Source organism: Ambystoma mexicanum, chromosome 12 (genome assembly GCF_040938575.1).
Source record: "Ambystoma mexicanum isolate Mex_15411 chromosome 12, UKY_AmexF1_1, whole genome shotgun sequence".
NCBI classification, from domain to species: domain Eukaryota; kingdom Metazoa; phylum Chordata; class Amphibia; order Caudata; family Ambystomatidae; genus Ambystoma; species Ambystoma mexicanum.
The window spans coordinates 108106490-108129336 of NC_090936.1; the positions used below are offsets into that span (position 1 = coordinate 108106490).

The window sequence follows — 22847 nt, forward strand, 5'->3', positions numbered from 1 at the left end:
AATTTATCTTAAAATTTAGATCGACTGGTGTATATCCGGCCCTATTGAGTCATGCAGCCACTGACCCCCAACTAAATGTGGACAGGTCAGTTACGAATGATAAAAAACAGAAAGGAAATCTGATAAATTAAACCACAGGCAGAGTGCACAGACTATTATTCACCCCACGTAAAAAACACCTGGTATACTCCCATGCTTGTTTCTCTCACAATACTCTTGACACAATTTGAGTGCGAGTCCCAGACTAGCATACCAACTGGTATACTCTCCTGCCAGGTTTGTTTGGTCAGTTCCTTATAGGTTCTGATCCCAGATTTGCTGTTCACCTGGTATATTCACCTGCAGGGCTTTTGATTTCAATCTCGCTTTCTCAGTCAGTGAAAGGGAGTATGGGTCTTCCCCAAGCCACTTCACGGCAAGTACTGTGACTATGAAGATTACACTGATTCCAAGGAGGATTACTCTCGTCCCCACTCTGAGCAACCAATTCACTCTTTCAGGGTCTCTTTGCCTCTGTTCTGGCATCACATTCGTCCCTCTGGGTTCACTGACAACCCATACGTTCTTTAATTCCACTTGTACATATCTGAGTACTCGCCTCAGTATTTGATGGACTCGAACAGCTTTCCCCAGTCGGCGTCAAAGAGCATTCTTGCTCCTTTGTCAGAGTGAAGCCCGTCTTGGCTGGCTTCTAATTCCCACAGCGACTTCTTTCTTCTTTGCCTGGCAATTCCACTGTCAACCGGCACCGCTTCACTACGTGGCCGGGCTGGAGCTTGTTTCTGCACCTCTCCTCTCGCCGGCAGTGCTCTGCGGCCACGGCTCTCGGTTCCCTCTGTGCCTGGTCTAACCGACCGGATACGAGTGCTTGGGTAGGCTTCCTCTCTCGCTGCCTCCACTCGCCTGCATTCAGGTGGTTCGCTCCCTAATTGGGACAATGTCTGCTCTGCACTGCATCCTGTGTTCTCTGACGGTCTCCAGGTCGACTCTCGGATAAGGAAGATCTGCAATTTCCAGCAGAGGCTGATTTGGACTTCTGCCTCCAGGTTGGGAAATGTCTTGGACCAATCATAGTCTTCACAACACTAAATTGCGCATTATGGTTCATGTTCTCATGGCAGTCCTCTTCCTCGTCCGAGTACATTCTGTTTTGCTAGCGGGAAAAATGTTTACACGTTCTGTTTGAAGCTTTTGCAGAATATTTTGGGGAGTTACCACAATATGCCATATAGGAATGAGGAATGGAGGGGGGGGCATCCCTACAAGAAAGGTGGTGCTACCATGTCTCAGGTTACGCCTGTCCATCCCTCTGAGCATCGTCTCCGCTCGTGATCCTCCCTCGCATAGACACCCCCAGGGCCAGGATCAGGTAGTGGCTGCCGGCCTCTGGCCACATCAGAAGAGGTTATCTCCAGGAAAGGAGTAATGGCATCATCGGGTTCATCACACTACCTTTCTCTTTTCTGTGTAAACTTCTCTGGATAGAATGGGCACTTATGCCTACCATCAATTGATCCTGTAGCACACATGATTCCAGAGCTCAACGCCACAGAACATATGAACATTGGGCTCTGTTCATCTTCTGCAAGATCATTTCAGAGGACCTCGTGCGACCCTTGTTGGCAACCTCATATGGCTACTTATTCCCAGCAGCCATTGAGGAATTATTACTCGGGGCTCCTTTTGGAAACCTTGACTGTAATATATTGGGTAGCAGGCCATATCTTACATTTGCCCCATTGTGCAGTTAATCAGATATCGGGTAAAAATGTGGTGTCCTTGCTGGTCCTACATTTTCATTAACTTTGGGACAAGGAAGTGAACAAAAGTGAGCAAATACGTTTCCACGGTTCCTTTTTTGATTAAACAATATAGGAAATGTGTTTGTTTGTGTGTTTGCAGAGTTACTTTGAATTTGCAATAATGTTTAAAATGCGGCATCTAAGAATATTTCTTGCCTCCTAAAATATCTGCCTCTGGCACCAATGATTCTTTAAGCCAGCAGTCTGAAGCCCTATGTTCAGAGCCAATAGAGGACTATAAAGGTGTGGGGAATCTTGCTTGCAATGTTCCTAATTTGATATTACAACGCAAGAGATCGTGTGATAGCGTTGGCGTTCTGGTGGTTTCTTCTCGAGAGGTTAATGGTTGACTAAAGCCTGGTATTCGAGGGAATTTTACTTTTAATAATGTTAGGACAATAAGCATTCTAGATGATATTTCAGTCCCTCTGGAATTGTGCCAATTTTGGAAAGTAGCCATAACCCGTTGTTCATTATGGTGGTTCTGGAGTTTGGATAGTTAAATATGCTACAGGTTTTTAATGCACTTTTTTGCCCCTAATAAAGGAAAAATCTCTTGGTTTTTAAACAATCAAATGGCCCTACATGAAGGGATAGTAAAATAGTCAAGCTTTGATAAATCTCTATTTAGACGCATTCAATTCGAAATGGATTTTTGGCAGATTTCCTTTTTTCTTTTTTTATAAAAGAAGCTGGTTCACTTCTGACCAGAATACTAACAACAAGGGTAGGAGGCCAATACAAATCTGGTTTCTCCAGCATGGGGTCTGGCATGGATTCACATGCTCATGAATATACCCCATCGTTAGGCTGAAAATCCTTGGTAAAAGAAAAAATGGTTTGATTTTCACTTTAAATAGTGTTTCTTCTATAAACCAATCACTGTCCTCTGGGTCATACTCTCCCCATTCAATGACCGTCCTCTCCCTAAACCCCTCCACTGGCAGCCATCTTCATATTTTTACCGCACGCTTCAGTGTTGGGAGTCCTTGAGTTGCTCTCGGAGCTATTTGTAGGTTTTATTGTGTTTTTCGATGAGAACAGTTCAGTTTTTGTTTCAAAGAGCCTGTGCGCTCTTCCGGGACCCGTTGTCTGTGAAGTTCCTCACCCCTCCAGGGCTAGGATTCATTGAATATTCTCGAAGGCCATCTTGGGCCTACTTCGCGCTGTCCGACCATGACGGAAGAGAAGGTCCCTCTTCAGGCCCTGCACCAAATGAGGTTTACATAATGTGTTTGTGGAGGAAAAGCACCTACAAGGCCTACAACCGGACCAAAAGCAGATAGAGTGCGAGATATGCCTCGGTTTCTCCAAGAAAATGACGAAGGACAGGCATAGTAGGCTGGCGACATGGCTTAACACCAAGGCCTCTGACCCATGTTCAGAGCAGGGTCATGCCTCGTCCAGGACCGGCCGGTCCAAGGAGTGATCTTCTAAGTCCTTTGAGGGCACCTCATCCACCATGGGGGCCCAAGGTAACGCCAAGATCAGCAAGTCCTAGTCCACCAGGTTCGCTGCGGGAGCAGGTCCCAAAGTGGATGGGGCGCCATCAGCATCACCAGCCACCTCCATTGCCAGCCTACCATCGAGCTCCTCTTCAAAGAGAAATTCATCTACCCCGGCTAAGCTACGGGACAAATCTGAGAAGCCGCGGACACAGGAGAAGGCTGTGCAGCCAATGCAGGCACAACCGGCACAGGCAAAGACCTAGTCGGCGATTCAGTCGACAGTTACTGCAGCAACTAAGGGCGCTGATACTATGAGGGTGGCTCCCACGGCGCAGAAAGTGTCCCTGCCCCCATGGTGCGACACCACAGCAGAGACTTTGGCAAAGTCTACAGGTATGCCAGAAGGGGTGATGATACCGGCACAGGACCTGGTTCAGAACCCTCAAGGAGGAAAAAAAAGTGGGGGGGGGGCGAGAAGGCCCAAAACAGCCCTGCCAGGTCGCCTCACAAGCCATGGAGGTCTCATCCACGGACAACGAAGTTCAGGAGTCCAGGCATACTAATTCACAAAGTGCCTGGCACCAGTGGCGGCTCATCTACATCTACAGGGCATAGATGCATACCCATACCTCGACGCATGGCTGACAATTGACGGATCTGGGATTCTCTGTCAACTATTCGAAGTTCTGCTTAACACCATAGCAGAACATGCTGTTCCTAGGCGCCAAACTCAACAGTGTCTTGCCTGACATCTCCCTCGGACGAGAGGCTAGCAGCCATTCAAGGAAAGGTATGACTGCTATCGTAGACAAAGACGGCCACGGTGCCGGGCATCAAGTCATTACTGCGCATGATGTTGTTCTGCATCTACCTTGTCAGCCTCTGCAGGTTACAGATGCGACTCGCCCCTCCCACTCCCCCCCCTTACAAGAATTCCTGAATGCCTGTTGGATACAGGTGTCCGGAGGTTTCACAGAAGATCCCTCGACGAGGAGTTCCGAGGAGCGATCGAGTGGTGGGGGGGTCCGCTTCCACATTACCCATGGCACAGGATTTCAAAACCCCCCATACCAGGAGACTGTCACCACGGATGCCTCCCTGGAAGGATGGGAAGCGCACACCGGACGTCTGCACACCAGAGGCATGTGGCGGTTGGAGACGGATCTCCATATCAACATACTCGAGCTACGGGCGGTGTTCTGGGCCGTCAAGGACTTCCTACCTTCTCTGAAAGGCAAGGTGGTGAGGTTCTTCATGGACAACACCACCACCATGTTCCACATCAGGAAGCAGGAGGGCACTCTTATCCCCCGATGTTCTGCAAGGAGGCCCGGGACTTGTGGCACTGGGCCGTCGGACAGGGGATGTTCCTCGTCCCTCTTCACCTGGCGGGAATCAAGAACACCATTGCATCATGGATCATTGAAAGAGCATCTCTTCTGTCTGCTTGGGGGACTAAATCATTGTCGCTGTATAACTGTGTGCAGTAAGTGGTGAAGGTGTTGCCGTTTGAGATCTCCAGGGGTCCCCACATTCGCCAAGCAGCAGTGTGGTCAGGAGTCTAGGGTGCTCGCATTTAGAGAGCCATGCCAGTATCCTCTCATGTTTATCCCCCTCCTTCTGGGCACGGGCTGTCCGTGAGGCATAGTCGAATTTAGATAGTCTAGCCCATGCATTTTGGCATCTAGAGCGAGCCTCAGCTAGATACCCTTCAGTCGCCTGGCCGTTTAGTTGTTGGATTTCTAATACCTTGATCTCGTCCTCAGTGGCCTTCAGTTCCTCCTGTAGTTACCGACGAATGCCTCCAGTGCTTGATATGACCTCACTCCGGGTGACCACTTTCATGGCTTACCAGATGGTTCCCCAGCTGTTCACACTCCCAATATTAAGATCAAGAAAGTTAGTCATGGAACTTGATAACTTATTCCTAAAAGACTTGTCAGTCACAGCCTCAACCGGCATATTCCACGTCGGAATGGGGCGGCCTGGGGCAGGTAAAGTTCCACTCGACCATGAAAAAGGAATGGTCCAACACTGAGCGGCCCATGAATTCTGCGTTGCCAAATTCTTGTAGTTGCCCCGACCAACAAGAACATAGTCAATTCTGGTATGTAGTTGGTGGGGAGAGAAGAGTACCCCTTCGTAGTAGGGTGCATCTCCCTCCAGACGTCAACCAGGTAAAGAAACTTAAGATGGCCCTGGCCATGAGCATACCACTCCATCACAAACCATGCCCTCTTCTAAAAGCTGTAAATCCAGAACTAAGACCACAGGATACATTAAATACCTGCAGAAAGAAAAAAACATCAAAGCTTCACAATACGCAGAGACCACCCAAAACCCACTAACTATCCCACCTGCTCTCTTGAACACCCCCGCACCTCCCACTTACCACACATGCCCAGAGGACTAGCAAAAAAACAATTTGCTAAAGTACACAAAACCGCACATCACTCTCTAACAAAGTTACAAACCAAATAACCACTGACAACAAAAACAAACATTGGATGCTGCCCTTGCGGTCACAAGTGCAGAAAACAAAGCACACTCGGAAAGCTCAGACGCCAGTTACTCCTTGTTCTGTATGCATCAACAGATAAGTAGATCTATCCTAGCCCTCTTTCCCTCACTAACCAACCCAACCCACTTTAGCTTGCACAGCCACATGAGAGCCTGGAGTCCCTGGAAATGGCAGTGGTGCGTGGTATAAATCAACTTAACATAACATTACTGCCCTTTTTATAGATCGGGACAATTATCCTGATCTTCCAACTGTCTGGGACTTCATGAGTAAGAATGAGTGCATTGAAGACCTGAACTAGAAAAGGGCCCCACAAGACCGGTGATGAGTTTTTAGTTTTGTCTTATTGAGCTACATTGAGGCCATCTCTGACGGATGACATGGGGGTGGAGTGGAGATAATGGGGAGCTTTAAATCCATGTTTGCTGTGATATGATATGATACTTTATTTATATTGTGCCCATACACAATTGTTTCAGGGCGCAACGAGGCAAGGGAGGGGTACAAGGGAGGACAAAGCAAAACTACCAGTGATATTGAGAACGCTCAAGTGCAGGGGAGAGGAAAGGGGAAAAGCACAGGGAGGAGTGGGAAGTGCTGAACACAAAATCAAACGGCAGGTAGTGCAGCCAGCAGGAGGCAAGTGCAGGAATTAAGCGCAGGAGACAAGTGTCAATAAGTGCGGGGTAAGGGGACTGTAGGGTTGCAGATACAAGCCCAAGTGCAAGGGTTGCCAGGAGGCAGTGCGGGTATGCAGCTGGGTGGGTAGGGATCTGGTCCTGAATTCAGAGGGTAGCCAGGAGCCCAGCGCAGAAACGGGAGAGATCAGCCGGGGAGAGGAAGCAAAGAGGAAGGTCTTAAGGTGCTTCCGGAACCGAAGATGGTTCTCCTCCAGTTTCAGAGAGGCAGGGAGGCTGTTTCAGAGTGAGGCCCCAGCCAAAGAAAGAGACCTGGGGGTCGCGTAACTAGTGGAAACTAGTGGAATCCCTTTGTTTATTTGAATACTACATTTTTCTTCAAACGCAGTTTAAACTAATAATGTTGAAATACTGATCAAAAGGTCAGAGCTAGCTGTCCAAAGGACATCTCAGAGTGGATTGCAGGGATGTTCAAGGAGCTTCAGAATGGTATGGTCCGGGGAAACCTCTTGTAAAAATTGAATTCTCAGTTGGTGCGTCTTTACCTCTGGGACCCGTTGATATTACAGTTCCATGCTAACCTGGGATGCTATGTTTGAAAAAAACGTTCACCCTTCAGCAAAGTGTAGATTGTGTAAGGTTTTATGTACGAGTTGTCAGTTGGGTCATATAAATATGAGAAATATTCTAGGACGAACAGTAGCAGAATCACTAAACGTTTCTAAGCACTAGATGAGAGGTTTTAAAGGCAATATTGGTTAAGCCCATGAATAGCAATGATTATGTGTTAAACAACCAGCATCATTTGTAGAAATCAGATATAGTAGGATGATTTGCTTTGTAATGCAGGTCCATTGTACAAGCAAACGTTGACATTCAGGAGCGATCTAAATTGCAGTTTTTAACTTGATGTTTGGAGTAAATTCCTTCTTTCACATTTTCTTTTCCCTCGACACAGGGTGGGATTACATGGCTCATGGCTCTGAAGTTCTCTGTTACCTAATCACCTTCACTTAACATCGCACCAACTTCCTTTTCAAGCGTGAGTAATCTGTCCTTTGTTTTTAAAACTGTTTAATATTTGAGTTTTAAATTTCCCTCAACTTTGTATCTAGAGATTCTAATGAAAGCTTGGGATTATTGCACAAAAGGAAGTGTCCTACCGTTGCTCGTTCATGAGTTACACACATAAGACTATTGCTCCAGCTATAGCTGCCTAACCTAGTTAGAGTTGACATTTCTTTAACCTTTTTTGGTTGTTTTTCTACTGAACCCACCCGCCCCCCTCTTTTCGTGCCTACGTTCCTCAAGAATAGAGGAAGTAGAATTCCAAAGTCTGTGACCAGGTCTTGAAATGAAGAAATGTCAATGGAGCCCTGATAAACCTGTGATACTTTTGTAACCTGTTTTGAATATTAAATTGTGTAAAGAGAGCCTCAAATACCAAAGTATGTGTGGAATGGTGGAAGTAGCAATTCAACAAAGTGCATTGTCTGGTTAGAACCTTGGCAGTGAATGGAATGCAAAGCTTTCTACAAGTGCATCTGTTCACTAGGACGTTTAGATTTGAAAAATGATTTTTTCCAAAATCCAGCACTTCTTTGTCCCATTTTCCCAAGGGGTCTGCTGGGGAATTTGATACCTTTTTCTAAATATAGGTTTGGCACCTGAATTTAGAGCAAATCGCCTCCATTTGTTGCTTACCGACCGAGATCAAGCGTGTTTGATCATTGCGAATTGTTCAGTCAAGCCTTGACACTTCAGGCTCTTACACAAATCTGTCAGTTACACGTCACTCATTTAATTGTAATATTATGAAAACATAAACCCACATACTCTTTTGCATTAATTACCATTTTAAAATATGAAGTCAACGGACACATTCTGGTTCTTCTTGAAGGTGGTGCGTTTTTCGCTTTTTAGCTAATGGCATTTCGAAAGCTCTGATACATACAACTAATTGCCTGGCTCTGCAGGTGTATGTACCAAGGTTTTGACTGTAAAAGCCTTGTCTAAGCAGCTGAGTATGTTGATACCGATTGCAGATGCATATTAAAAACTTACTACAAATGTACACCAAGTAGGGGATTTTTGCTGCATATCCAGAATGACACATATGCTCATAGTTTTGTGCAAGCAATAGTAATCAGTGTAATAAATCATTTTATCATTTAATGGATATTCTTCAATGATATTTGATGCAAACGTTTCTATATATATATTATGTACAAAAGCGTTTTATTGGGGCCATTCAGTTTACCTGCAAATTAGAAATCATTGTCAATATAGTACTCAATGCTTTTATTCGAAAGAACATTTATAAAAACAAATCACTTTAAAAGAATTTGGTTGCATTGAATTGCTTCAGTGATATTGTGACTCGATCTTATTACTCCTTTTTATATTTGTTGAAATTCAATGGCATTTCTTGTAAAATTATCCTAACAGACTTTTAACTAGATCCCCCTTGTGGCATCTGTTTAAAGGCTTGTTCATATTGATTTATTTTAAAAAATGTTAAGCTAAAGCATTTCATGCTGTTTATATTGAGTCTTTCATAAAATTATCTCTACAAATTAATTTGTGTTGAATTCTGTCTGCATGGTGCTTATTGTGCTCCTAGGTTAATAGAAGGGTTTTTTGTTGTATTGTGTAGTTGTACTTTGTAGAAGATTTCTTATAAACCGTACCATAATAAAATCAAAGAAAGGTTTTGATCATGTAATCAGAACAGGAAGAGAGGATTGGACCTAATTGTGTTTTCTGTAGGTGCCTTTACAAAAAAAGTTTGATTGCATCTTCTGTGATGCGTTTCCTTCCACTATGTGTTGATTTTTAAAAGGAGTAGTAAGAACCTGTAGATGAGAAAACATAGACCCGGAAAAAAAGACATAATGATAAAAACAGGGGATGCGTCTAAACTTGAGATAGTGGGAGGTGAGGGTGGGGATCTTGTTGTTATTGCTAATTAAAATTTTCGTTTTTTTGTCAATTTGCTGCCCTGAAGTAAGGGGGCATGGGGTGTCCCCCCGACTCAGTGGCAGGAGAAGTAGAAAAGGAGAGATTGATAGCTAGCCTGACTGCAACATAGGCACATTATGCCTAACATATCATTAAATACTAAACGTTTTTTCTCAAAGAATCTTTTGGTTGTTTTTATGTTTATCTTTGTTGCTTTCATGGCACCATACTAGTGTTCAATTTAGATTTCATTCAAATGTGCCAAAGTTATCTTTCCATTATTGTCAATTGTATAAAAATGTTGTTGATTTAGGTACTAACCTTTTACATTTTCTTTCCAAGAAAATAATAGTGTTTTCTAAAGAATATACAATAACCTATGTTAAAAGAAATGGAACAGTGGAGGGGGAGCGTGGCTAACCGTGGAAGCCGTCTGATGCTTCTCCAGTGAGCTCCTGCATCCAAGCCCGTTCCGCATGCGCTAACTGATTTGGAAATCGGTACAGTCTTTTCATCTAAAAATCTTTAATGAAAGATTTTTCAACGAAAAATGTTCATTGAAAGAATTTTTCATCGAAAAAATGTTTTAATTAATATTTTTCTGTAGAAAATATATGCATATTTGTGTGGGGTTCAAATCAGAAAACGGGGGATTAAAAAAAATTAAATTAATTTGTTATACACGTTTTCAATGAAAAGTGGTATTAAACTACATTAGATGAAAAAAAATGTGTTGCAGAAAATTCGATGAAACATCTCTTCAATGAAAGAAATTCAATGGAAAAACATGCAACCTTTGGAAAAGCCTGATCCCTGCTGAAAAGCTGGGGCGAGGTGTCTGAGCCTGTGGCAGGGCACCCCTAAAGAGTTGGAGCAGTTTGGTTGACGGAATGGCGAGAACGAGCTAATTTCCAACCTGTAACTGACAAAATGGCAGCTGGCACCTAACGCCTCCAGCTGGGAGAAAACCCTGTAATCGGGTGGCACAGAGGAATCCCGGGGTTGCTTGTATGCTCTAGGGTGTTCACCGGAGCAAATACTGCATGGCGGGAGCCTGCTGGCCCCCTCGTGGACCCGGAGCCTACCTTGGGGTGTCTTTGAGGTGAGCAGCTCGGGAGGGCACAGAGCAATGGTGGAGGCATGCCAGCAGGAGATGCAAGGTGTGGGTGAGCTCGAGAGAGTGTTCCGCTCTTTGAAGTTGCCAGTGCCCACTCCCGCTCATAACCCGTAAATTGTTTATCCCATATGCAGAGAGGTGCACTTTGACTAAAGGAGATGCCAGCAATAATATAAATGGGAACCAGAGCTGTGCACTGGCAGAAAACAACTAAATAAATACCTGCATTCAGCTCATGACTCGCCGGGGGGAGGTAGTGGTGTGCCCTGCTCTCTGTGGCTGTGCTTCAGCATTTCGGCTACAGAGTTCTCCATTTCCTCTCCTGCACTGGCGTGCCTGCTCATTCTCCAAAACGGATCTCTGTAACAATTCATTTCCCTGGACGCTCTAGTGGAGGTATTAATTACTGCCTGCCTGCCCTCTATACTGGAAAGACTGCCTGTCTGCCGTAGAGGAGTGGAAAACCAAAAGAGCCTTCACTTGGTGGCTCCTGCTCAATCAGGTAGGGCTGTATAAAAAAAAGTCTGGATGCCATCTGTGGGTTGATGAAGTCCTGAGGGTTTCAAGGGGCGTGGCCTGCTCTCCAGGCAGGAAGCCCACTGTCTCCACCTAAAGAGATGGGAGCAGACATCGGGGAACGCCGTCCTTCGTGGCTGGTTTCCCCATCGCAGGCAGGGAGCCTGGGTGCTTTTTGGGGACGGCACTGGTGGCAGAGCTCTGAGCCTGGGAGGTATTGATTGTGGCAGGTGGAGAGGAGGCAGAGCTGACCCGGAGCTGGGAGAGGTGGTGGACAGCAGTGAAATCTATCAGGAGGCAAGATTGGAAGTCACAGCAGACATCTAAAGGTTGTAAGTTCTTGCAGAGGCAAGTTGGGAGTGGGGCTGATGGTGCCGACTGCGGTATGGGGGTGTCTGTCCCCAGAATGTTTGTCAGAGACAATTGGTTGTGGTTCTGGAAAGATTGACCCCTGGAAGTTGGCATGGCGAAGCAGACTTCAAAGCAAGGGCACCATGTTGGCGGACATAAAGGCAACAGTCCGAGGCACAGAAGAGCCCACAGCAGTTGATGTCGGGTCGCGTACACTCGCGCCCCCCCCCCTTAACAGAGTCCAACGTCCCACCAACAAGGAGATCAGACTTAATGGCAATGCTGCATGAATTTATGAAAAGACTATAGCGCTGCTGACCTTACCAAAGCTATTGCTGACCTTAATAAAAAAAATTCCTTGCAGTGGAGAGAAGAGTGGGCAAAGTGGAAACTACAATAAGCGAGCAGGGGCATGAACAAAATGAGTTAACATGGCGAGTAATCTCCTTGGAGCAGCAGATGGAGCATGTCCTTAAGCAGGAAGATGCCGAAAATGGCTTCTGGCGGAATAACATACGCATTTGTGGGATCTCCAAGTCCATACCGGATGCTGACCTGCAGGAATACGTGGTGTTGCTGTTCCAGCACTTACTGGACTCTTCAGCGGACGACAGATAATCCTGGACTGAGCCCATTGTGTATACTCTTCATACCAGCTAAGTAAGAATTTGGCTCCTGACTAGGAGGAAATTATGCAGCCGGCGGAAAAACAGACTCGGTTCAGTTCTGGGACACTCCGCTAACGCTATCCGGATCTGGCCCAGGCGGAATTGCTAAAAGTGGAAATGAATGCGAATCGTCACTGACTAGCTCAAGTCCAAGGACATATGTTACCAGTGGACATTCCCATGTGGCTTGCCTTTTGAGTGGAAAGGTCAGCTGTACACCATCTCCGAGCAAGAGAAGGCTAGAGAATTGATGGCAGAGGATGGAGAGCCGTTTTTAAGGAGCCGGATGATAACCCACCGCAATTCTGCTGCCCAAGAGGGAGAAATGGAAGATGGGCCGCAGCCCCCACCTGATCAACGTGACACAAGGTCGGACAGGTCATTTTTGGTGGCTCACGTACATCGGCAGGGGCCTTGGCAGGGTAATTCGCTTATCATCCAGGACAGCAGTACTTTGAGTTAGGACTACATTTGGGGCTTTTCATAGTAGGGAAATTATTTGAGGAGGCGTGCGGGGATACAGGGGGATGCTGGAAAATAGTCCCGTATTACCCAGACAGTGCAGTAGAGCTCGGTCAATGCAAATTATATTCATCATGTTGAATTATGAAAGTTTACAGAGTTGCGGTGGGGATGGAGGCGGGGGGCTTATTTTGTCTGTTTAAAGTTTACGATATGGTGGTGCACACGAGTCCTGGTCACATTTATGACAGCGGATTTCTGTTTGGCTTTTTGGGATACGAAGGATTGGAACTGGATGATGTGGGTTGAATTACAATTGGGCCTAAATTCGCAGATCAAGAGACAATCGTTCCTGAGGCGCGTAATGGAGTTGCGCGCCTCTGTGGTACGGCTGCAATAGACACATTTGATCCCCAAAGATGAGGCCTGTATGAGACGCACAGAGTTCCCCAAACATTACTTTGCATCTAGCAGCACTAAAAAGAGGGAAATTGCAATATTGATTGCAATGATTATAAGGTTCAGCAAGCGATTTCAGTAGAACGATCCAGAGGGTTGCTACTTGGCCCTAGGGATGTGGGGGGGGCAGTTACTGGGTCAGCTGGTCACCTTGTTAGCAGTGTATGTGCCAAATGAGAAGCAGGACCAGTTCTTAACAGGTCTGTTTGGCAAGTTAACAGGGTGGTGTGTGGGCAAGGTGTTGGTGGGGGTGATATTTTAATTGTGTTATGGGCGCCTCCTTAGACAAAACACTACCGCCCACCCCCAATGATGGTAGGAACAGACAAGCGTTGGCACGCTTTCTCAGGGAGTTGCACCTCATTGAAACATGGCGATTCTTTCATCCCCAAGTCCAGACATACTCACTATTCTGCTGTGCATAGAAGGTCCTCACAAATCGATATGGTTTTAGTATTGGACGCCTTCATACCGCAGGACCGACCTAGAGATTGGGGTGAGATATCTGTCCGACCCTGCCCCGGTCATCCTTTGGGTGGAACCCTCAATACCTCCCTTGATGGTCCGTAGACCCTGGAAGCTGAATGACCTGCTCCTAAGAGACCTCTCCCCGAGATTTCATATGGAAACAGTTATGAGAAACTGTTTTCGGGAAAACGATACTAGGGAGGTGGACTGGTGTATGGTTTGGCATGCCTGAAAGGCCAATATAAGGGAGGAGTTTATTGCACAGGCAGCTGCCTTCTTGAAGGGGAGGGATCTTCACAGGGTGTGGCTGATCGGGAGGTGCAGGAGGCAGAGGACTTGCACAAGGCTCCTGGTTCTCAGAAGGCTTGGCGGGCCTTGCTGAAGGCTAGGGCGAGGCTGGAGGCACACTTGTCGGTGCAACACCTAAACCAAACAATCGTATTATCTGAGGGGGGGGATCATGCTAACCGCTTTCTCGCAGTGCAATTAAGGAAGCAATGAACCAAAAACTATATTACACAAGTAAAAAATCCGGCTGGGAATTTAATAAGGGGGGGGGGGGGGGGGGTGAGAAAATTGAAATTATGCAGACATTCTATGCCCAGACCTTTTAAAAGGTAGAACGCAAATGGCAAAACTCAGCAAGCTTTCATGGGGAAAACAGAATGACCCTGAATAATAGCGCATGGTAGACTGCTTTTGAAAGCCCTGTTTACTGAGGAGGAGGTGGGTAGGGCTATTGGGAGACTCCCTAGGAACGGGCCCCGGGCCCAGATGGGTTTGGAGGTGCTTATTGCAAAATATTCTGGAACATACTGACCACCCCTCTGACAAAATTGTTCAATTGGATAAGGGATCGGGGTATAGTTTCAGGGGATATGGGACCCTCTACATCCACTTGAATCCTGGAAAGGACCTGACCGAGTGTGCTAGCTATTGCCCCATTTCCCTGCTTAACTGGAACGCAAAGCTCTATGCAAAAGTTTTGACTCAACGAATAATGGGGGTGCTCCCAAAAATGATACATCTGGATCAGGCAGGGTTCATTATGTGGAGGCATACCCAGGTCAACATCCGAAGGGCAGTGAACGTGGCAATATGGGGACGCAGAACAGCACAAAACATGTCCATGACAGCCCTTGATGCAACTAGAGTGCTCCATATGATGTGTATGAGCGAGATATAAATAAAATATATCATAAGTGTATCCGAGCACAACCAGGCAAAAGGGAGGGGAACAAGGGAGAACAAAAAAAATAAATAAAGAAAACAGCGATCTTAGTAGGCCCAGTGCAATTTAAGAAAGCGCAAGGAAAAGGAAAAAGGGGGAAAGTGCATGGAAGGGGGGGGTGGTGGCAAGTGCAGAACAGAGGAGAGAACAGAATAAATACTAAATAAAAATAAATAAATAACGGCAATAAAGCATGCTAGTGCAGCCAGCAGGTGCAAGTTAGTCAGATGAAGTATATCTGATAAGTGCAGAAGAAAAGTGGGGGCAGGGGGCGAACTGTATGGGTACAGATACAGAACTCTAGTGCAGAGGTTGGCCTGGAGGCAGTGCAGGAGGTTGGCAGTGTGAGCAGGTACCTGGGCCCGAATGACAGAGGGTGCACAATGCCAGGAGAAGAAACGGATCAACAGGTGAGAAGGTGGGCAAAGGCAGAGGCAAAGAGGAAGGTCGATAGGTTGGACAGGTTGGACTGGGGTTTGCAGAGGCTAACACTAGAGAGGTTCAGATGTGGTACGATTTTTACATGCTTGGTTTTGGCCAACTTCCAGAGACCTTCTATGAAATTACAGATCAATGGCCAGCTCTCAACCCCAATCCCAATGAGAAATGGTACCCATCAGGGATGCCAGCTGTCACCACTGATATTTGCCATGGCGCCATTGGCACAGGCGGCTAGGGCAGATCAGCTATCCAGGGGATCACAACTAAAGGGGGACACAAATAAGATTGCACTATATACAGATGACATACTGCTGTTCCTCTGAGATACTGCATGCTCACTTCGGAGGGTTATGAGGCTCCTGGAGGAGTTTGCAGAGTTATCTGGAATCTGTTTTAACTATTCCAAATCAATAGCGCTCAATGTCACGGAGGACCCAACCTTGGTGGCTAGTTTGAGTAGGAGATTCCCCCTGATCCGGGAGCAGGACGATCTAGAATATTTGGGCATAAAGTTGAGGGCTTGAATGCGGCCAATATCCCTGGACTCTTGAAATCTCTGCTAGACTATCTTAAGAGGTGGGACATGCAAGAACTCTCCTGGTTTGCCTGCATAGCAGCCATTAAAGGGAACCTTCTCCCGCAGTTCTTCTATACAGTGAGCTCTCTTCCGATCCGGATCCCAGTCCAAATGATCAAAAACCTACAGAGGGAGGTCCTGTGCTTCACTTGGGGGTGGGAGGGGAGAAACCAAGTGCCCAAGAGGGTCCTTTTCCGGGGTTACAGGGCTTTGGGGGGTAGTGGGGGGTTCCTGAGATTGCTCGCTACTTCATGGCTGCGCATTTGGCCCAATGTTACTAATGGTCCTCAGCAGAGCACCAGATGGGTTGGAGTACTTTGGAACAAGGAGCAACAGACATTTCACTGAGGTATTTGGGGTTCCTTGTGCAATCGGTGAGGGGGGCAGGTGGCCCATTACTTGAAACCAGAAAGTGTTTCCTCACTGGGATAAAGCCCTGGGGGACAAGAAGCTAACATTGGGTTTGGGTCCATTCACACCGATGGGGTAGAACGCAGACTTTGCGCCAGGCAGATCTCCAAAATGTTGGGGTAACTCGGTGGGGCAAGCAACCTTAACCCAAATGGACTTCTTCCAGGCAGGGGTTCGGCTGCAGTTTGAGGACTGTAAAGTGAAAATTCTTATAACTGAACAGGAACAGTTCCACTACACCCAGCTCAGACACTGGACCACGAATAGGCTGGTCACGGAGGCAGCTAATTGAGAGTCCACCGGCTTAGAATGAACTATGAGAGAGGGTTCTTCGAAACAGAGTAGCAAGACTATATTGTTTGTTAGATGGGGCCTATACCCAGGGACATCCTGCCATACATGTCGAAGTGGGAGCAAGACTTGGGGGTGGGAGGTCATCATAAAGAAGGAGGAATGGGGCCAGATCTGGCACCAAGCGCTTACGAGCTCCAAATGCACAACCATCAAATAATCAGCATATAACATATGCTTCCGGTGGTATATGTCCCATATAGATTGCATTCTTTTAATGCTGACATTCCTCCCGTGCTGGCGGAATTTTGGCCAGGTGGGGAACCTGGGCAATATGTGGTGGACTTGCCCAAAGGCAGCTTTCTGGAAAGCAATTCGGAGCCGCATTAAGGACATATTGAGGATACAACCACTTCAGCCCGACAGTGGTGATACTGAGGGTGGTGGTGGAGGGTCTATATGCTGCAAGTGAGGCCCGTGGGCCTCGTGCCACCCTTATTACTCATATACTGGTGGCGGCAAGGATTACTTTAGCCCACAGTTGGAAAACAGAACAGGGCCAAATTGGGTCTATGTGATGGGTAAGAATGTGGGGCATCATGGCGATGGAGAAGGTGTGTGCATTGGCCAATGGCACATATCAAAAAACTTGCAGTATGGCTCCCATTTCACAAACATTTATCGGACAGACAGCAGAACTGTTTCAAGCCCTCTTTGTTGCAGAATGTTTCAGTCCTTTGAAGGGGGGATGTAATGGCACAGACGGGAGGGAAAGCCTCGAAAGAAGGTTTGACTGTAAATGGGAGGTACTCTGTTGCGCCCCCACTGGTTTGCTTTGTTTGGTACAGTTTGGGGGCGGGAGGGGTGGTTGACATAACGAAAAATGGGTGTGAACTAAGTCTAATATTATGCTGCATTACATGACTCTTGGCTGTATGTTACATAGCTTGTCTAGTGATCACTGAAACTAAACTAAATAAAGCTTATTAAAAAAAAAGAAACTGGATAGGCGGAACAAATAAAAAAAAATACAGATATTCTTCTCTTCCCTCACAAGTGTTTGCACACTATGGCAGCAGAAGCATATACATAATGTAGATGGAACCATTTATAAACATACGTTATAAACCAAATATTAGATTCAGAAACAGTATCCAGTGTACCCTAACAATTGCAATATTCCACTGTGGAACTTACTTTCAGGCATCAATGTACTCAACAACACTTCGACAAATCTGTCCTGAACTAAATAGTGGAAGATGCTGCTGTGGCTCCACTGTGCTTAACGGCCTGATATTAATATGTTCACTTTGTGAACTGTTAATTCCAAAACACTTCTATAAGGCTGTAGTGCTTATTTGCCAAGTCTTGCGTTAACTTCATGTTCCTCAAACACAGTCGTCACTTTGTGCAATGTGAGGGGTCATAAATGTGAGGCACACCATTTTATTAAATTATAAATTTCATCAAATGCCTCACTATCCCTAACCTGACGAGGATTTCCCTGCCTATCAAAAACTAAAGGAAACACTGTAACAAAAGATATCTAGCCCTCACACTTAAGCAGAAAATACACAAGAAAATATATGGCAATTCACAGCAAACATCAATAATGATATTTCTCATATATTCAATCTTTATAACCTGGGCGCGCTCCCCTTCCCCGGGTTTCAAGTTCAGTTCCAATGTTCAACATAAAGTTACTAAATAATGTCCAAATAGAAAGATGTCTTATTCCTGGAATAATGATTTCTCCAGCATGGGGTCTGGCATGGATTCACATGCTCATGAATATTCCCCGTCGTCAGGCTGGGAATCCTCGGTAAAGAAAAAACCTGTATCAGTTTTGTTTCTGATCTGTCTTTCGTAGTAATAACCAATCACTGGTCTCTGCGTCATACTGACCACAGCCAATGACTGCCCTCTACCTAAGCACCGCCTCTGGCAGCCATCTTCAGATTTTTACCGCACGTTCATGTGTTGGGATCCTCGTGCTATTGCTCTCGAGCGTTAGTGCTATTTTTTCACGTTTTTTCTCAAAAACTTCTTTTTTCGGTCAAAAGAGCCTCAAGCTCCACCGACTCTCCATCCGATCAACGGGGACCCGTTTCGGATTCGTCTGCGCCCCTCAAGGGTGAAGATTTCGTCGAGCTACGCTTTTGGAGGACTCCAGAAGTTTCTCAGGCCCGGTCATGGCCCAGGAGAAGGGAAGCTCGACGCCCGGAAAGCTGTTCAGGGTCTGCCCTGGATGCCAGCTGCAGAACGTCTTCAAGGAGGACGAACACTCTTTTTGTCTTTACTGCCTACATGAGGACAAGACGCACGTGGAGAAGAACTGTGCGTTTTGCGGCAACATGCCGGAGCGGACCATGAAGGACCGCCATCAACGTCTCGCCAACTGGCTAGAAGGGAAGAGCCCGTCCGGCGAGAAGAAGAGGAAGAAATCCGAGCGGTCTTCTAAGACCTTTGAGGACGCCCCGGCGACGGGGGTCCAACATAAGGCCAAGCACCGCGAGTCCGCTGGCACCGGGAGCGCCGAACGGTCGGGCTCTACGGGCGCCAGGCAGGGCGCACCCTCCCCGGCACCATCAACCACGAGCCAACGCTCTGGGTCGGGTAAGAGGAAGGCCGAGCACCCGGCGAAGCTCCTGGAGAGGCCCCGTTCGAGCTCGAAGGCGGAGGGGGAGCGAGGCAGTGTCCCCCCCCCCCCTCAAGGATAAGGTGGTGAGCGCACCTAAGGTGGTGAAGGCCTTAATCCATCCGGCCAAGCCCTCTATCGAAACTGTCGCGGCGGCCCTGGCTCAGCCTGTGGAGGCTACACCAGTGGTGGCGACCTCGGGGCTCAGAGTCTCCCTGCCACCTCGGAGGGAGTCCTCTTTTGTGCCCATCGATAGGACCCCCGTGAAATCCCCCGTGGGGAAGAAAAAGGGGGGGCAGGGCGTCGTCGATTCGGCCTCAACCTCGGAGGAGGAGCTGGTCGAGGTCTTAAGCCACGGCCTTGGCGTGGAAGAAGACCGGCCCGTCGGGATGGATCCCGACGCAGGGGACGACGACATCGTCGAGGGTACCGACGGGGCCCCTGATCGCCTGTCGGATTCCCCTCTGCCAGCGCCGCGAGACAACTCGGTGGCCATTTTGTTGGCTATACAGTCCTTATGCTCAGAGATAAGGACGAGACTACCGTTGCCGACGGAACCTCTCCCGTCGGGGGACCCAGAACCGGGACCTTCTGGTGTTCCCCCTACCAAGAGAAGAAGGATCCACCCTCCACCTCCTTTTCAGCCGTCGCGCCCCTTCCAGCCCTCCTCCCCGTCCACCCGAGGGGATGATACGGGGACTGACACGGCAGCGACGGGTACGGACGACGAGGTTTACGACAAGGATGTACCGTCGTCGCCTCCCACCAGGGCTTCTCCGCCCGACGAGATTGGATCGTTCCACTCTATGATCGCCAGGGCATCCGAGCTTTTCCAACTCTGCCCTGAGGAGAAGAAGGAAGGTTTCCTTTATCAGCGGCGCGAGGCCAAGAGGAAGACGGTCCTCGCGGTGCCTCTATTGGACGACATTTGGGATGAGGGCCTCACCCTCCTCAAGAACCCTTCCACGACGCCAGCTAGAAGAGACCAGTACGAGAAAAAGTACCGGGTCCCGGACACGGCCCCCCTGTGCCTCCGGGCGCAGCCTACCCCGGACTCCGTCATCTCCGCGGCGGCCAGGAAAAAAGCGGGGGGGGTGCGGCCTCCACATCGACTTCCCCACCGGACGGCGAGGGAAAGAAATTGGACGCTATGGGACGCAGAGTCATCTCGTCTGCAGCGACGACGATTAAAGCTGCCAACGCCTTGGCTATCGTGGCCCGATACGACAGGGAGCTCTGGTACAAACTGGCTCCCCTGCTGGACTTCTTGCCGGACGACAAGAGGGCAGAGGCCCTGGAGATCCTGCAGGAAGGTGAGGTGGCTTCGGACCACGCCATTACCGTTGCGACGGACATCGCCGACACTGGGTTCCGCCAGTTGGGCAACGGCGTTTGCCTTAGGCGGCGTGGATGGCTCAAGGCTACGGACTTCCGTCAAGACGTTCAGACCAGAGTCCTGGACATGCCCTTCGATGGGAACAACCTGTTTGGGAAAACAGTGGACGATTCCCTTCAGGCCATTAAAGCGGACACCGAGACGGCCCGGGCCCTTGGAGTTCTGCAACGACGACGGACGCCCTTTCGGAGCAGCGGAGGCAAGGGCGCCTCCAAAGGTTCCGGCGGCGGTTTCTCCTCCTACCGTCAAGCAGCCCGCTCGTCGTCTCAGGAGGCCTACAGAGGACGAGGCAAGTCTGGCGGACCCCGCCGTCGTCGCCAAGGACAAGGCGCTAAAGCCTTGTCGAAGCAGGATTGAACCGGCCGGGGGGTCGGGCCCCCACCGAAGCACCCCGGTGGGAGGCCGGCTGGCGAGCTTCGTCAGTGTGTGGGAGTCCATCTCCACCGACCGTTGGGTGCTGGACGCCTTGGCCCGGGGCCACGCGCTCGAGTTTCAAAGAAAGTGTCCGCGCGTCCCCCCCGTGGCCAGGAAAGAACTTCACGTCCCTCAACTTCTCCTGGAGGTGAAGGCGATGCTCAAGAAGGGCGCCATCGAACTCGTCCCAAAGAGGCTTCGGGGCTCCGGAGTCTACTCGAGATACTTCCTCGTGAAGAAGAAGACGGGGGGATGGCGCCCCATCCTGGACCTGCGACGTCTGAACAAGTTCATCAACTTCCATATTCCCATCTTGAAGGGGCACCGAAAATTCCTCAGGTTTGTGGTCCAAGGGCGTCATTACCAGTTGAAAGCCCTCCCCTTCGGTCTACGGTCGGCACCCAGGGTGTTCACCAAGTGCCTTGCACCGGTGGCGGCTCAGCTGCGCCGCGAAGGGATCCACGTCTACCCCTACTTGGACGACTGGCTCATCCGAGCCAAGACAAGGGAGCTCGCCGTGGTTCACACGGCAAGGACCGTCCAACTTCTCACGGACCTGGGATTCTCCGTGAACTACGCCAAATCCCACCTGGTACCCGCGCAAGACACTGTTTCTGGGAGCGAGGCTCAACACAGTGTCCCTTCTGGCCTCCCCGTCGGAGGAGAGGACCAGGACCATCGTGGGCAAGGTGCAGCGGATGTTGGTGGCCGACGCGGCCAAGGTGAGGTCCATCAAGTCCCTCCTCGGAATGATGTCTTCCTGCATCTACCTCATTCCCATGTGCAGGCTCCGCATGCGCCCGTTGCAGGAGTTCCTGGACGCGCGCTGGATCCAAACGACGGGCAGCTTCGAGGAAAGGATCACACTCGACGAGAGTTTCCGACGAGCGATCCGGTGGTGGGGCACCCGCGCGCATCTGACGGCGGGCATGGACTTCCAGACCCCAGCCCACCAGGAGACTGTGACCACGGATGCCTCCCTGGAAGGGTGGGGAGCGCACACCGGAAATCTGCACGCAAGAGGCTTTTGGCTCCCGACGGAGAAATCCTTACATATCAACGTCCTGGAGCTCCGTGCAGTGTTTTGGGCCCTCAGGTCCTTCCTTCCGTCCCTCAAGGGCAAGGTGGTGAGGATCTTCACCGACAACACCACCACCATGTTTTACATCAGAAAACAGGGCGGAACCAGGTCCCCAGCACTGTCCAAGGAGGCGCAGGACCTGTGGCATTGGGCAGTCGCCCAAGGGATGTTTCTGGTGCCGTTTCATCTGGCAGGGATAAAAAACACCATCGCCGACTCACTCAGCAGGGAGCTGCGCTCGTGCCACGAGTGGGAACTACGGCAGGATCTAGTGGATCGCCTCTTCCGACGGTGGGGCACACCCCAGATCGACCTGTTCGCGACGGCGACGAACTCCAAGTGCCGGAGGTTTGCCAGCAGGTTTCCCCAGGCAAGGAGCATGGGCGATGCTTTCTCATTCCCCTGGGAGGGCCTGTTCCTCTACGCGTTCCCTCCTTTGCCACTGCTGATCCGGCTCGTCAACCAGCTCAAGAGGTCACGGTGCAGGATGATCCTCGTCGCACCCGCGTGGCCGAGGCAGATATGGTTCCCGGACCTTCTGGACTGGTCAGCGTCCCCACCAATCAAGCTGCCGGTGGACGCAGATCTGCTCTCCAGGGAAGGAGTGCCATCCTCCACCACGACCCGAAATCGCTGAACTTGCAGGCCTGGCTCCTGCAGCGCTAGAGTTTGGAGGATACGACATACCGGCCGACTGCAGAGAGGTTCTTGCAAAGGCCAGGGCGTCCTCGACTCTTAAATGCTACGGACACAAATGGAAGAGGTTCTCTGTCTGGTGCCACACACAGAAGATTAACCCTCTACGGATTACGGCTCCCCAAGTACTGCCGTACCTGCTGACGCTGGCCAAAGCTGGACTGGCACACGCGTCCATCAAGATTCATCTTGCTGCGATCTCCCGATACACCAGAACCACGGGGCGGACGTCCTTGTGGTCTCATCGTCTGGTGAAAGAG

The 22847-nt window shown here is 49.0% G+C and overlaps 1 protein-coding gene across 17 annotated transcripts in view; it reads left to right on the forward strand.

Moving 5' to 3' along the window:
* Positions 1 to 22847, forward strand: part of PPFIBP1 (PPFIA binding protein 1) — a 1584927-nt gene that overhangs the window by 108535 nt on the left and 1453545 nt on the right. For all 17 annotated transcript variants that reach the window (XM_069628106.1, XM_069628107.1, XM_069628105.1 and 14 more), the window contains exon 2: positions 7368 to 7451. The gene's annotated coding sequence lies outside the window, so the exon portion shown is untranslated. The remainder of the gene's footprint in view (positions 1 to 7367; positions 7452 to 22847) is intronic.